This window comes from Lissotriton vulgaris, chromosome 4_1, assembly GCF_964263255.1.
Source record: "Lissotriton vulgaris chromosome 4_1, aLisVul1.2, whole genome shotgun sequence".
Taxonomy (NCBI): domain Eukaryota; kingdom Metazoa; phylum Chordata; class Amphibia; order Caudata; family Salamandridae; genus Lissotriton; species Lissotriton vulgaris.
This window is the reverse complement of record NC_141691.1, coordinates 1,732,841,736-1,732,855,273: the sequence shown is the minus strand read 5'-3', so window position 1 is coordinate 1,732,855,273 and position 13,538 is coordinate 1,732,841,736. Positions and strand designations below refer to the sequence as shown.

At 49.9% G+C, this 13,538-nt stretch overlaps 1 long non-coding RNA gene across 1 annotated transcript in view; it reads right to left on the bottom strand.

Moving 5' to 3' along the window:
• LOC147724471 (uncharacterized) overlaps positions 1-13,538 on the bottom strand; it is a 134,019-nt gene that overhangs the window by 80,858 nt on the left and 39,623 nt on the right. Inside the window, exon 2 of the long non-coding RNA XR_015309918.1 lies at positions 9,135-9,173. This is a non-coding gene — a long non-coding RNA (uncharacterized LOC147724471). The remainder of the gene's footprint in view (positions 1-9,134; positions 9,174-13,538) is intronic.

Genomic DNA, 13,538 nt, shown 5'->3' with positions numbered 1-13,538 from the left:
CGATGTGAGACATGTTTATGCCCCAGATTGTTTTCTTGTGTTTGCAAAGCGAGAATAAAAATGTTTTGAAAAAAAACAAACATTTTCTTTCCCAGTACCCAGCACTATTGTCACAAAAATCGCCTCACTTTGTAGTTAGAGAGAGAAAGATAAACACCAAACTCCCTAGGAAGACCAAGCCTGATATTAGACTGCTTTCTTTGAATGCACAGCAAACGTGACAAAATTTAAAGGCCTTTTTAAAGAAAGCGACAACTGGTGGAAGAATATAAGGAATGATGGTGAACAGGATTGTTCCACAATAGAGAAGAAGACATTCTGAACAGCCTAAAACAAATAAAGCCATCAAATATAAAGTCATAACGTGAGTTACAACCTACAAAGCGAACGGTAAGCAATCGGTGGAATGCATTTCTGGGGACGTTTTCACAATGCCCAAAATACGTCGTTTTCGCCCCAGACAGCTGTGCTGTCAGGAAGGCTTTGACCTAAAAATGCTGCAGTCTAAAGGTAATTAAACAACAGGGGGTGGTGATGGACAGAGTTTCTGAATTAAGCAGAATACTCTCACCCAGTCAAGAGATCAGGGCTTAATCCAACACCGTTTTTTAGCTCACTGCACCATCCCTGCTCAGAACCTGGCTATATGCAAATTAGTCTGTCCCTGGCCCAGTGCATCATGGGAACAGGGCAAACCAAACTACCAAGCCAATTCTTTCACTGGGAAGGAAACAAGCTTCCGGGGACCGGTTTCTGGCATTTCAGCCGTCTTCGGCCCGGCTTGCTTGAATCCTGATGGTGCAATGAGCAAGGGACTCACGTCTGAGTATACCCTTCCACGCTTATGGTGGACAAAATAATTAAACAACAGGGGGTGGTGATGGACAGAGTTTCTGAATTAAGCAGAATACTCTCACCCAGTCAAGAGATCAGGGCTTAATCCAACACCGTTTTTTAGCTCACTGCACCATCCCTGCTCAGAACCTGGCTATATGCAAATTAGTCTGTCCCTGGCCCAGTGCATCATGGGAACAGGGCAAACCAAACTACCAAGCCAATTCTTTCACTGGGAAGGAAACAAGCTTCCGGGGACCGGTTTCTGGCATTTCAGCCGTCTTCGGCCCGGCTTGCTTGAATCCTGATGGTGCAATGAGCAAGGATGCTTGATTCCGTTCTGGGAAGGACATGGCTTTTGTAGTTCGGACTGGACTGTTCCCATGGGGCAACAGGGTCAGAGCTGATTTGCATATCGCCATTGTCTAACCCAGGGTGGTGTGGAGTGCAAAAAAACGATGGATTTGGGCCCAGATCTTTTGACTGGGGGAATGTGTGACATTGATCCACATTCGGTCCATCACTTGTTGTTTTTGCAGTCTAAAGGTGGCATGCAGGCGTGGCCAAGATGGCGGCGAGGTAGGGAGCAACTAGCGGAGCTCCCGCCTGCCGTCCACCACACAAAGCGACTAACAGCTGCTGAGCGTGCCGCCGACCACCCAGAATTGTGGCGGAGCGTGCCCTTGAACCACACTGGCCCTGACAGCGCCCGGGGCCCCGCCGCTAGCCTTTTGATCGCGCTGAAAGCAGCCAACCGCCGGGACCCGGAGCGGTCCCAGCGGACCGGGGCAGACAGTAAGAGGGTCTGCCGAGGCCAGCGGCCCACGCGCGGGCCTCATCCTCACGCAAGAGCCGGGACGCTGCAGGCCAGCGGGGGTGCAGCGACCGGCGGCCTGGGAGTGGCCCCCCCCTCAAGCTACCAGGGGCTGATGAGAGTGCCCGTCACGATGACCAGCTGCAGCGGCGGCTGGGGTGGAGTCGACCTGTTAGCCCCCCTGGCAGGGAGGCCCGCCACGCAAGAGGGTGAGGTTATGGCCCAGCAGCCCCAGACGCCGGTGGAGAAGCAGAGGAAGGAGCACCCGGTGGGGGAGCAGCCTTTGGGCCTTGGCGGTGAACCCGGGGGGGAGGGGGGCGCCCAACACCCGAGGCCCCAGCACAGACAGAGCGGAAGGGCCAGTGGACCCCAACAGTGGGGCTCGAACAGGGACCCAGCGAGGGAGCCCACAGCGGTGGAATAGAAGGCTCGAGCAGGGGCCTGGTGGACGGACTGCTCACGACCCGCAGTGAAGGACAAGCGAAGTGCGACACGTGAACTGCGGAGCCCTTCGGTGACCCGTGCGGCCTGGTCCTGAGAGGTGAGGAGCATGGGGACGGCGCCTGGGGGCCAATAACTTCCAGAGAGGCCGGAGTAACGGCGCGGACCCAGGGAGCGTGAGGCACAACTGTGGTGCCGGCCCGGGCCGGGGATCTGATACTAGAGGTGCGCCTGACAGCGATTGTACGGGAGTCCCCCGGAGCGAATGGCACAGCTCGAGTACCCCTGGGGATCCCCTGGCTCGGCGCCCACGGGAGAGGTTAAGAAGAGAGTGGACGGTGCACTGCCCGACCGCTCCTGGGTCCCCGTTCTGCGCTGAGAGCGACGGAGGACCCACTTGGTGGGAGCGTTGTGCCTACTTGTGGACTGTGGTGGGGGAGGTCTCCCATGGGCCTTGACTGGTTCTGCTGCTAGCTGCATGGTTTGAGACAGAGAGGGTGGAGCAGTCACTATCCCACTCCTGCAATTACGCTGGGGACCTGATGACTCGTCATTGATTATGTCCACGGCTAGGACACGAAAGCAAAAGTCCCTTGAAGAACTTTTCTAACAGTCCCCCTCCACCCCTAAGGACCCGAATAAGTTGGCTGCAATGACGACCACGCAGCCCCGTTCGGAGGTGGGAGAAGCCCCCATCACGAAATCATTCATGGAGTCACTTTTCAACACTCTCCGGTCCGACATACAATCGGTCAAAACGGAATTGACTGTGAAAATGCGAGAGATTCGCAGGGACCTGGATAGTGTGGGTGAGCGGGTGGCCACACTGGAGGGAGGGAGTGATGAGGCGACGTCGGAACTAAACGCTCTGCAGCAGGAGGTGATACGTCTTCAAGATCAACACCTCGATATGCAAGTTCATCTGGAGGATCTTGAAGACAGGTCCCGTAGACAGAACATCAGGATCCGTGGGGTGAAGGCTTCGGACGAGACCAGGGATCTTTTCGCCTTCACGGAGGGCCTGCTCAGGCACATCCTGGTTGTCCCGGCGGATTCTCCCCTTGTCCTGGACAGAGCACATAGAGTTGGCCCACCACGCTCAGCCAACGCCCCGCCAGCAGACATCTTGGTCTGCCTGCAAGACTTTAAGACGAAGGAAGCAATACTGGCCAGGGCGCGCACCATGCACCCTATCTCCTATCAAGGCACCTCTCCAGTGCTATATCAAGATCTTTCCCTAATCACGCTGCAGCGCAGGCGACAGTTTCGCCCGGTCACGGAGCATCTCCGACAGCAGAACATCACGTACTCATGGGGCATCCGTTTAGGCTCATCTTTCGCTTCCAAGACAGGTTGCACCAGATGCGCTCGCTTACTGAGACTTGCCAGCTGCTGTGTCTAACGGTGCCCCGGGATGACGAAGAACAAGGAGACAGCGACTCGGAGCCTGTGACTTCACCATCGGGATGGCAGAAACCCCGGAGGAGGCGTAGATTCCGGAAGCCGACTCAGCGCGCCATAGAGCAGGGACATCAAGCGGCTCTGACCGTTGTCGCTGACGCCCTAGCAGGGCCCACCTCGGATGTGGAATGAATAAGTACTGTGGGGCCCTCTTGCTGTCCTTTGGTCAGCGGCTGGCTGATCCGCGGTGGATGGCAGCTGGTTCCGGCCTGCCACTCTTGACCGCATTCTGTACCCCACTTCGACGACTTCCCGGATACCCAGGAAAGACGAACATTATGATGTACTCTGTGTTTTCCAGATTGGATTGGTTTTTTCGTTCTCAGTCCTGTTTTTGGACTTGGTTGTGGGGTTTTAGGATTTTTCTTTTGGGGTAGGGGTCCCTCGTCCACTTTCCCTTGGCCCTCTCCCATGGCGTCACCGCCCTGATCCTGCGATATGGTCCTCTTTTCCCTTGCCCGAAACATGGGTCGGCGGCTGTAGCTCCTGGGCCGCCTCTTATCCCATTCATGACAGGTGACACACTTTAGGTCCTGACCCTCAACGTGAAGGGTTTGAATAACTCGATCAAATGGAGAGCAGTGCTCAATTACCTTGAACACTCTAAGGCAGATATCTGTCTACTCCAGGAGACATATCTCCTTACTAAAGATCATCACAGGCTGCGATCCAAATATTTCCCCACACAGCTGCTCTCATCCAGCACTTCTAAGACCGCGGGAGTGGCTATTTTGGTTTCTCTCTCTTTCTCCGGTAGGGTGGTTCAGAAGGAGGTAGAGATAAAGGGTCGTCTTCTTGCCTACCAATTCTACCTGGGAGACACGACTCTGGTTATTGGCTCCATCTATGCTCCCAACGAGGGGCAAATCAAGTTTTTAAGTACTGCCTTGAGGGAGGTGACGGCTGTGCCGGCCCACCACCTGCTGATTGGGGGGGACCTTAACCTAGTTTTAGATAATGATCTGGACCGCTCTTGCCAAAGAAAGACACAGGTTGGGATTCTCCCGGTTGCAGATCAAACACGCATGAGAGACCTGGGGCTCTTTGACATGTGGCGCCACTTTCACCCGCACTCTCGCAGCTACACCTTCTTTTCAGGGGCTCACAAGACATACGCCTGACTCAATTACTTTCTCTGCTCCACATCCCTTCAAGCTTCTGCTACTAACGCTGAAATTTTGACGGTGTCCCTGTCCGACCACTCCCCGGACGTGGCTACCTATTGTCTCCTGCGTTCTTCCCGCCCCTCGCGACAGTGGCGCCTCCGAGACACTCTGTTACACCAACAATCAGTAGTTGAGCAGATTCAGAAGGCTATATCTCACTTCTTATCTCACAACGCTAACCCTGACACTTTCTTAGCAGTTCAGTGGATGGCACTAAAAGCAGTTTTTACGGGGCGAATTCATCGCCATTTCCTCTGCCCAGAACGTGGACCGGAACTTGAAAAGAGCAAAACTCACACAGAAAGTGTGAGAGCTTGAGCAGCTACAACAGCGTACCGGAGCTCATCGTGCGTGGCGGCAGTTGTGCAGACACACCTGGCAGCGATAGATCAGGACATGGCTGAGTTTGCGGCCCTCCGCCTCCGCCATTCTTTTTATACTGGGGGAGATAAGTGCAGTCGCATCCTGGCCAACAAACTAAGAGAGAAAAGACAACATCAGAGAGTGCAGGGGATCCATGAGGCTGGAGGCGGAATGATCATGGACGATGCCGCCATCGCAGAAAAGTTTAGGGATTTCTATGCGGAGCTATACAAGGGAGACAGCCTGGACGTTCACTATAGCACCAAATATCTCGCGGCGGCCAGTATGCCCGCCCTCACTGACTCACAAGCCACCTTCCTCGATAGGCCCATACAAACAGAGGAGGTGATCTCAGCGATTTCCCGCCTCAAGCTGGGTAAGTCGCCTGGCCCAGATGGCTACACGGCCGCTTTCTATAAATCACTTTGTTCTCAACTAGCCCCCATCTTAACAAGCCTTTTCAACACATTTGAACACACTGGCTCTATTCCGGGGGAAATGCTGGAGGCAGCGGTAGTGGTTATCCCAAAGCCGGGGAAGGACGCGTCGACCTGTGGAGCATACCGGCCTATTTCACTTTTGAATATTGAAATTAAATTATAAACTAGTATTCTGGCGACCCGGCTGGCACCATACATGGCTCAGCTTGCTGAGCCTGACCAAGCGGGATTCATAACACAGAGGCAGACCAGTGATAACACCAAACGCGTCCTCCATTTGATAGAGAAGGCATCCCGCATTCAGGGTGAATTCATGCTCTTAGCTATTGACGCCGAAAAGGCATTTGATAGGGTGCACTGGCCCTATCTAGAAATGGTTCTGATGGCTGCCGGGTTTGGGGAGAAACTCAGGACCCGAATCCTAAATTGCTACCGGCTACCCATGGCGACGGTCCGAGTAAATGGATGCTCCTCCTCCCGCTTCCCTATCGGCAGGGGCACACGGCAAGGATGCCCCCTGTTGCCTCTCCTCTTCGCGCTCTATATGGAGCCTCTCGCTCTCAGAATCCGGAAGCACCCTCTTATTACCGGAATTAAGTTTGGCGGTGACGTCCACACTATCAGTCTCTATGCGGACGACATTCTTCTCTCATTATCGGAGCCGATTACAGCTCTTTGTGCCCTCCTAATTGAACTAGATGTATTCACAAGGGGCTCGGGGTTTAAGATCAACGTGGAAAAGTCTATGGCGCTGGATCTTTCCCTTTCCGCGCAGACGTTGGCTTTTGTGCGAGAGGAATTCCCACTGCACTGGGCGTCCTCGACAATCCCATACCTGGGCATTCACTTGGCACCGACTCTACGGGGCGCTGCGGACACTAACTACTCTCTCCTCCGCACGCGTATCCGCACAGAGCTCAGACGGTGGAGGCACTGCACAATGTCATGGTTGGGTAGGATCGCAGCCACCAAAATGACGATCCTCCTGCAGATCCAGTACCTCTTCCATACTCTCCCTCCCCGGCCCCCAGCGGGTTGGATTCAACAGACCCAGGCGGAGCTCTTGCGCTTCATCTGGAACGGTCGTAAACCTCGGTTTGCCACCAGAACAGGGTGGGGTGGGGGTGCCTGACCTCCAAACTTACTTTCATGCTGCTCAACTACACTATCTGGTGGAATTGCATAGGCTGGAGTCCGAGAAGCACTGGCTTTTTCAGGACCAAGCAGTGGCGGGCAGACCCTTATAAAGCATTTCCTTCCTTCGCAAGTTGCACCGCCCTCCTAACTTATATGCTTCTGACATCACTGATACCATCATGGAGGCCTGGGACCACACTGCCGTCTCGGCGCAGCTAACCACCTTTCCTTCTCCGATGACCCCACTGTTTGACAACCGTGATTTCCATCCGGGTATGGACGCCCGTGCCTTTTAGGCATGGCGAGCCTCCCCCTGCAGGTCGGTAGGGCACCTTTTCGACTTAAATGGCATCATCACCTTTCCACAGATCAGGGAACATTACGACATTCCGGAAAAGAGCCGCCGGGAGTATCTGCAGTTACGCCACTGGGCGCTACACCCCTCGTTCAGACCGCAGGCGCAGCGTTTACTGACCTCCTACGAAAAGTGGTTAATTACCCGTACCTCCGACAAGAAAGTTATCGCTGACCTGTATAAATAGCTGCTTGCTCACACCACACATACATATAATGCGGGGCAAGCTCGATGGGAGCGGGATCTGGGGAGGTCTCTCACACACAAGGAGTGGGAGGGCATCTATTACAGGGTACGACATTCAGCTTACCATGCAGGTCTCATGGAAACACTAACAAAAATCGCCACATACTGGTACTACACACCTGAGCGACTCCACCAGTTCGACTCTTGCAGGAGCAGTCTTTGCTGAAGAGGGTGTGGGGAGGTGGGCACCCTGGTCCATGTTCTGTGGGACTGCAGTCGCCTGCAACCCTACTGGACGCAGATATTGGATGAGGTCGATCTACACCTGGACACACAGCTTCCACGCTTTCCCTCCTACATCCTACTTGGTCTACCCAATCCCCTGACATATCCCCTTAAATCCCAGAGAGACAGGATGATCGCCATCGCCCTTGGGGCAGCTACACAAAACATCTTGGCTCTATGGAGGTCCGACCAACTCCCCTCACACACGGGCTGGCTCCAAAGGCTTTGGATGGTGTTGGGCATGGAGAAACTCACGTTGACATTGGCTGGTAGAGGGTCGGAATTCCCCGAGTTATGGCGACCATTCTTGACATTAATGGCACCGGATTTCAGGGAACTGACATGCCCCCGATATTTACGACTGCTACGCCTTCCTGACACTCAGATTCCCACTGTAGCTCCTAGAAAGGCCCGTGGACCTCGCTGCTGATCACTACATTCACTCCCCTTCTGTTCCTCCTTTCCTTTATTTCCTAGTGGACGAGGGGTGGGTGGGTTAGGGAGGGAAGGGGTGGGCGTGGGTGGGGTTGGGGAGGGGGTTTTCTGGCCGGGGGGGGGGTTCTTTTTCTTCTCAAATGTTGCATTGGCAGACCCGCTCCATGCTTTTTGCCATTGGCAACGCTGACTTAGATATTTGTTGTTTCTCTTGCTTACTGTACAGGAGCTGAGGGTCTTGAATGTCTGTCTGCTGTATATTCAATAAAAAGATTTAAACCATAAAGGTGGCATGCATAGGTTTGCGAAGAAAAAAAAATATGACCTATCGCAAAAAATAAATAAAAATTCAAGAAATTAACACAAAGGTTGGCTTTCCAACCCTGGCACTGATCGGGGCGACAGTTTAGGCAGATATGCGCAAGTGCACAAGCAACGTGCTGTCACAGTGAATAGTACCAATGGCTGAAGTGGGTTGGACAATTGCACCATGCTGTGGTGGGCAGAACCAAAATATGAATAATAATTGAATAGACAGACGAATAGGGCTGTCCAAAGCTTCTTTTATCAGTACTTCTTCACTACCAAATAAATGAAGCAGTGCTTGTCTCTTCTATCAATGTCTTCTTGGTACAATGGAACTCCTTGATTTACTGGTGTGTTTTATGATGTATATTGCAATTAGAAAAACCAGTCACAAAGCAAGTCTCCACATACATGGGACGCTCCCTTCTAGTCATCTCAGGCAACACACCTTGCATTCTGAGTATCAGCATGCATGCTGTCAAGCTGTTGTAGAGTAGTGAGTAGTGGGTGTACGATGGCATACATTTCGATGAAACGACACTGAAGAGTGTGGCTTTTTTTTTCAAGCAATGCCTTCTTAGCTTTCATAAGTTTGGAGAAAATCCCGATTCAGCTGGTAACATGCAAATCATGACTATAAGGTGTGGGGGGAAAGTCGGCATCTGCAGTACTTTCTATGCACATTATTCACAAGTAAAAATCTGGAGGGATAAATCAAGGCAGGAATGGCTGAAATGTAGGAAAGAAACCTGGGGAAATCAGTGCACAAACAGAGGTTACTGTCGTGTTGCTTTTCTTTTTCAAGGTAAAGCTATTATTCTTCTTTGGTTGACCAAAGTGGCTCCGCCTGAAGGATCCTTCCCATGTTTTCATCATTAAAAATATTTCCATATTATTGCTCCTGTGCTTACCTTTCTTTGCAATCTCTTAATCTGCAACAGGTATGTGCCCTATAAAAGAAAAGAAAATCATAAGTCAATCTACTGCTAAAGCCTATAGCGGATCCCTCCACTCTCCCTAATTATCTCCTTGTTGACATGGCTTGCCTCCTAAGATTCAGCAAGCTCGGAGAGTGATTATCCAAACCTGTTCTGCTCTGAGTCCTAAGGGAAGGAAAGGCTTGAGGTCCTTGCGGAGTACTGACACTCTCTGGAGAGAGGTTTTCTGTGCATGGAGAATGCACACACAATTTTGCACAAAACAAGAAACTAGGTTTCCCATTAGGCCATGTACTCCCAAGGATTTTTGGTTTCACTTTGCTTGTGTCCACAGTATTTTTGGTAGGCGTGCGTGATACTATGTTACTACAGCCAGGTCCTTCCTACATGGATCTAGTATAGAAAATCTTCTAGCATTCGCACCAAGAATTTTCAATTCTATTAAGGACTCGGAGGCGAGGATTATGCTTCTCTTTCTTTCCTTCTCAAAAAAACAGCAGCCAAAGAAAAACATTTTACATATAATACGAACTACATATCCCATGATGCTCTGTCCATTAACCGCCAATCATGGCTCAGTAGCCCATATAAGTACAGTGAACACCATGTTGATGGCCTCTTTCGTTGCTAAGTGAAGTCCATAAGAACTTTGACGGCCAACAATAACAAATTTAAGCTGAAGGGAAACTCCATCAGACGTCACCAATACGTGAGCAACAGCTCAACCAGCAACTGAAGAAAAAGCGCGAACTTTGGGTACGATATCTAAGCGTTTTCAGTCCGTCTTCTGATCTGAGCCTATAAAAGAAATAATGCACCATAATATCCATATACCACACATAATTAAAAATACAGGTAGGGTAAAACAATGAGAGAACAGTCAATATCTTAGCATTCACATTCAATGACTGATACTCCTGGTTGGGATAATCCTCTCCTATGTGTCCTTAATAAAACTGAAAATTCTTGGTGCGAATGCTAGCCAATTTTTTATTCTATGTCAGGACTGGAGGCTCTGATTATGCTAGTTTAAAGCTTATTGAACACTACAGAGGCCATATTCCCCACCGGTTTATAACAGAATTGTTTAAAAGTAGAATCAGATGACCAGTCGGCCGATTTAATGATATCATGAATAGTCAAAGCCAACATACAGGATTTAGAAGCCATAGCACCTCAAACAGAATGAACCGCAAACATGAGCATCGATTCAAGCTTCTGCCATTACTAATTTTAACCATCTAGCTATAGTGGCAGATGACACTGGTTTAAAAGGCTTCTGCAAAGCAATCAATACCTGACCAGAAGCATAATTTCTCAGTGCACGGGTACATTCTTCATATGCTTTTAAACATTTGACCAGACATAGCTTATCATTAGCAGAAAATGCATGATGAGTGATACATTTTGAAAACATTTTAGTTCTGCTAGTAGGAATTAAAAAAAACTCCTTTCAGAGTAAATACAGTACCTTCAATGTCCGGAACTCTCATATCCTTCAGCATGTGGTGAGACATAACAGCATAACTCCAACAGGACAGGGAACCAAGGTTGTGCCTTCCAGACAGTGGTGACCAGCACTACTCCTGGTACCTGATGCTTGATCTGAGTCGCTACCCTGGGGATCATTGCAAAAGGAGGAAAGGCATAATTCAGGCTCTTCGACCAGTCCTGAGAAAAGGTGTCCATCGCCCTCGGTAGCGGGTCTAGCCTCTAGCTGAAGAACTTGTCCAATTGGCAATACAGTCTGAATGAAAAGAGATCTACCCTGCAGGGATCCAAAACATTCTGCATTAACCTGAACAATTGAGGATGGAGCTTCCAGTCGCTGTGATCTATCAGGTGCCGGGAATTCCAATCTGCAACAACCTTCAATTTCCCCAGAATATATTCCACAACAACAGATTTCCTGTGGCTCAGGCAGTATTGCTCCACTGATAGAAGCGATCTGGTACCCCCCCCCAACTTGTTGATGTACCTCACTTATATATTGTCCATCCTGAGGAGGATGCAGCAAGACATATTTTTTGGGGGATAGGGTCCCGATGGCAAGTAGCATCAATTTATGTGGAGCTTTAACTCCTGATAAGACCATCTGCCACCTGTTGAGACATCTCTGCAGCGCGCTCCCAACCCCATCGGCTGGCGTCTGACTCTATAACTACTTCTGGCTGCGATCCAAAGATGGCCCTGTCGATCCATAGGTCTACGTGGCCCAACCACCACCAAAGCTCTGCTCTCATCTCTTTAGTCAAAGGAACTTGATCCATGTAAGCTAACCCCTTCCTCAGGTGCTGAATTTCTAACCTCTGAAGGGCTCTATAGTAGAGGGGACCTGGAAATATTGCTTGTATGGATGAGGCCAACAGACTCACAAGACGAGCGATCACCAGCAGGAACTCTGTCTGTGAAGAGAGAACCAACTTCACTTCTTTTTTGATGTCCCGTAGCCTGGTCTTGTGACGCCTCAACTGAGCGGACTTCAAGTCAATCGGAAACTCCAGGAACTCTACGGACTGAGATGGACAAAGGTTTGATTTGGTCTTGTTGATTACAAATCTCACGTTTTGTAAAAGAGATATAGCCATCTGCAGGTGTAGAGCGAATAACTCTTGGAAGTTTGCCATGATCAGAATATCATCAAGATAAATAATCATGTGTACTCCCTTCTCATTGAGGTGGGCTATCACTGACTTCATCACCTTAGTGAAGCACCATGGTGCCAAAGAAAGACAGAAAGGAAGGACCAAATATTCCGGCCACTTGCCTTTCCTCCTGAATTGAAGGAACCATTGTTTGTGGAGAAAAAATGGGAAAGGATAGAGAAGTAGCTTTGAGGTCCTAACAGACCATCCAGTCCCCTTTCTGTAACAAGTTTGTCAGAAGATGGATACCTTCCATCTTGAAATGTGTCTACGTGATGTTAGAATTGACATCTCACAGATTCAAGACCAATCTACGTCCTCCCCCTCTCTTCTGTATTAGAAAGATGTTGCTGCAGGATGAAAATCGCTTTAGGCTATTGCGCGCTTCTGCAGCGAATCTTCTATTTCGGCATCTATAAAACCTGACTCTTGTAGGGAAAATGCCTGTTGAAAGGCGTCTGATAGAACTCCAACCTGAAAACTCTGAATGCTTTGTAAGACCAATGCACCTCGAGCCAAAATGCTCCAATTGCAGAGAAAGAAATGGACTTGATCCCCCAACGGAACCTCGGAGGCATCAATGACTCTTACCTGTGGAATTATTGGACTGGAATCTGGTTCTGGGTCCGCCTCTGTTAAAGCAGTGTCTGGAGAAATTATTTCAGGATGGAAAGAATGTGCCTCCTTTGTGGAGTCATGCCAGTCTCCACAACCACGTCCATAAGATCCTCTGGGAGGGCATTGATAGTAGGGACAGCATGGCGAGCGGTCCCTGCCTCATCTAGCCCATCTAAAAAGGCTTGCCTGGAACATCTTTTTTAGGCTGGATTGTACCTTGTCACGGGTTGTAATTTTGGTAACCTATTTGGAGATGTCTTCCACAAATGTATCCACAAAGAGGTGTCCATCTGCCAAGGTTCCAGCCTCCGCCAAAGCTAGCTAAGTCATGTTTGTGTCCATATGCATTAGGAGGAACTTTCTTCTCTCTGAGGACATAGCACAATTGGCGTTTCCCAGCAGGTGCATATCACACGTTAGCTCCATTCTGACAGGAAATTGGGGTCGATAGGGGAACCAGTCTCCTTAGGGGTTAAGGTTATTTCCAGTATTTTTGCCAGATCAAGCATATTATCCTGGCATTTGAAACAAGCACGGTAATTCCCATTCTTTGCATTCTTGTTGAACGTTTTTAGAAAGGTTAGCATACTAGAGTCAATTTCAGGAGTTTCAGCAACTTAGTTCGGAAGATATGGTCTTGGGCACTCAGCCCTGAGCATATTGCGAACTTCTTTGTTGAACCGTTTGAGAAATTTATCATGCAGATATTCTGATTCAGCCGGAGCGGGCAGCCAGTCAGACGATCTTGGATGGACAATGTCCTCCGGGTTGAAACTGAGGGGATTGGAAGGGGAAAAGGAAGGGGCCAGAGACCAACAAGAGGTGTTTTTTTTGGGCTTCTTGCGCATCATGGTGACATCGTGATCGGAATGAGTAGAGTCCGTATGCATAGAATCTGTGTCCATGTCCGCCTTATGCTTGGAATGAGACCCATTGCAAGTGGAAGGGCCAACAATATTGGTGATTTCCAATAGAGAACTTTGGGAGGGAGTGGACAAGGCGTCCACATGAGGCTATTCAGCTGACTTGACTTTTGCCTTGAGAGATGGATCAAAATTTCCTGTTGATCATATCACTGTCATTTGGCAAATAAAGACAGCCATGCCGTAATGGG